Source organism: Phyllobates terribilis, unplaced genomic scaffold (assembly GCF_046119375.1).
Source record: "Phyllobates terribilis strain yellow unplaced genomic scaffold, ASM4611937v1 Scaffold_1__5_contigs__length_1240528914, whole genome shotgun sequence".
In the NCBI taxonomy this organism is placed as follows: domain Eukaryota; kingdom Metazoa; phylum Chordata; class Amphibia; order Anura; family Dendrobatidae; genus Phyllobates; species Phyllobates terribilis.
Window position 1 is genome coordinate 943,375,235 of NW_027362761.1, and position 2,784 is coordinate 943,378,018.

Below are 2,784 nucleotides of genomic sequence, written 5' to 3' on the forward strand. Positions count from 1 at the left end.
TCCCGGGTCTCTGGTCCAGCGTCCAGGTCAGTGCTACCTGTGAATCCCTAACCATCCGGTGTCCCGGCGGCTTTTGATCACCCGGGGCAGCGCGATGTCATCTGTGCGTCCTGCTCATCTCCAGTAGGGACCTGTGGATTATTTTTCATTCCCTCATTCACAGTCGTTGCCGCCAGAACTTTCTCATCTTTATGTAGGTTCACTATACGACATCCTGCTTTTTGTGTCTGTAAGGCCGTGTTCACACGTTGCAGAATTACTGTGTTTATTGTATTCTGCAGGATCCACACCAAACTCCACAATAAGAATCCAAGCTTTTCTGTACTGATAAAAAGCGTTAAAAACTCTGCTTCATATCTGCCCCAAAATCGCATCAAATAAGCGGGAAAACGCATAAAAGAAACACAGCAAAGACGCCATAATCAGAGAAGATTGTCACTGTGTCGTATGGTGCGGACACCAGCAGAAAGAATGCAGCATTTACGCTACGTGTGAACTCGACCTCAGCATTACCATTTTATTCCATTTTTATGGATTTAATAAAGAAAAATATAAATTACGCCATTTTTTTTACATCATTTACCAATCCCAGTAAATAATCTGATCGCTGTGTTGTGCGGCTCGTTACGATTACAGGAACACCAAATATGTCCTTGTTATTTGCTGATTTGTGATGTTTATTATTTAAAAATAACTTTATTTTAATTATCAAGTGTATTTCATTATTATTTTTTTAGTAATCTTATAAGATGTAAAATTCTCTTAGGCTGCGTGCCCACGTTGCGGATTACAAGCGTTTTTGCTGCGGATTTTCCGCAGCGGAAACGCTTGTTAAACGCTAGGTAATCCGCACCCCATGGTCCCCAAGGAGATTCCGCATGTTGTATGCACATGCTGCGGATTTTTCCACAGCGTTTATGCTGCGTACAAAAATCTGCAGCATGTCATTTAATTTTGCGGAAGCGCAGCGGAACTCCCGCCATTGACTTGCATTGAGACGCATAGAAACCGCGACTGTACATTTTTACAAGCGGCTTCTATGCGTCTCTATGTGCGGATGGTACCCAGTTCTGGAGGAGAGGAGACTCTCATCCAGACCTGGGTACCATTGTACCTGTAAAAAAAGAATAAAATAACAAATAACGTTTATACTCACCTTTCCGAAGGCTTCTCTCTGAATGCCAGCAGCGCTGAAGGACCTTCGGTGACCGCAGGCCCTTCACCGCTCTGTCTCGCGATATGCCGGCAGCCGGGAACCAGACAGGAACGAGCGCTGCAGCCACGCCGGGGCCTCGGGGGTGAGTATAGCTTTATTTGTTTTCATTTTTACGGTTCACACTGTATAAATCCATGCTGTTTGCATGGATTTATACAGTGTGACCTAGTTGTCAAGCACTTTCCAAGTGATGCTATCGCCTGGAAAGCGCTTGTCAATCTGCATGCGGAAACGCATGTGAATCCGCATATGGATCCGCATGTATTCTGCAGGAAAAACGCATGTACAATCTGCATGCGTTTTTTCTGCCAGGGAGATGCAGAAATTTTCTGCTTCATTTCTGCATCGTGGGCACATAGCCTTAGGGTCTGTGCACCCGATCAGGAGCCGCTGCGGGTTTGATGCTGTGTGTTATGCAGCGTCAAACCCGCAGCGTCCGGCTGTTACAGCATAGGGTATGGATTTGTAGAAATCCCACATCCACTATGCGTCTCCGTGCACCCGCGGAAATTGACATGTGGCGCGTCTTTCCAGACCGCAGCATGTCAATGTCTCTTGCGGATCTGCATGCGGGCTTTCTCCATAGACCTAACATCTATGACGAAAGTCCGCAGGTGAAAAAAATAAATAAAAATGGCGCCGCTAATTTGCATATTGAGCAGAAGCCGCTGCCGGCTATTCCGCAGTGTCGAGGCCGCAGGCTGGTATCCATCGTGGGCATATACCCGGATTCTCCCTGTGGAATAAAAAAACATACATTGTACACAGCAGTGTATTTCTATCAGCCTAGTCATAGTTTGCAGATGAAGTACATGAAATCCTCCTTAGTACCCCACTGGAGCTTGCGGCTCATCATACTAAGGCACCCATCTATCTGTAATATGCGGGTTGTGAGTTTATGAACTGAATAGAAACTAAAAAAAAAATGTTTAATTGCTTATTATTTTTAATACTTTTAGGCTACATTACCATGATCAGGAACAGCAGCGCTTTGGACGCAGTGTATTCTCGCTGCGTCCAAAACGCTGCGTTCTAATCACACAGGTAAATCCGCACGTGTTCACTGAACCACGTGGAGTTACCACATCCAATATGATTCTACTGTGGAAATTTCATAGTGGAGACCAGCGTCTCTGCAACAGAAATAGCCTTATAGGAACAAGATAAATATTTTTCTTCACCTCAGTATGTAGCCAACATAAAAATACATTGTTATATATGCAATGTATTTCAGCTTTATTCTGCTACTGGACTCATTGCAATGTAGAGTCAAGATAACCAAAATCTCCTATTTTGATAATTATGGGCTGTAGCTCAGTGGTTAGAGCACACAGCCTGTGAGCATTGGGAAGCATGGTGTGGCACTGTGATTGTGAGTTTAGGGTCCAGGTGAGACAGATATCAGGAGTTAAGGGATGTGAATATATAATTTAATTTATGCACTAAGAGATGATTGGCCCTGCCCCCCAGAGGAGGAGGAGCTACAGAGCGATGAGAACGTCTGAAAGAGGTGAGGTAGGTATAGATGCCGGGACAACAGCTGAGCCATGACGGGACAGTCCCGCGGA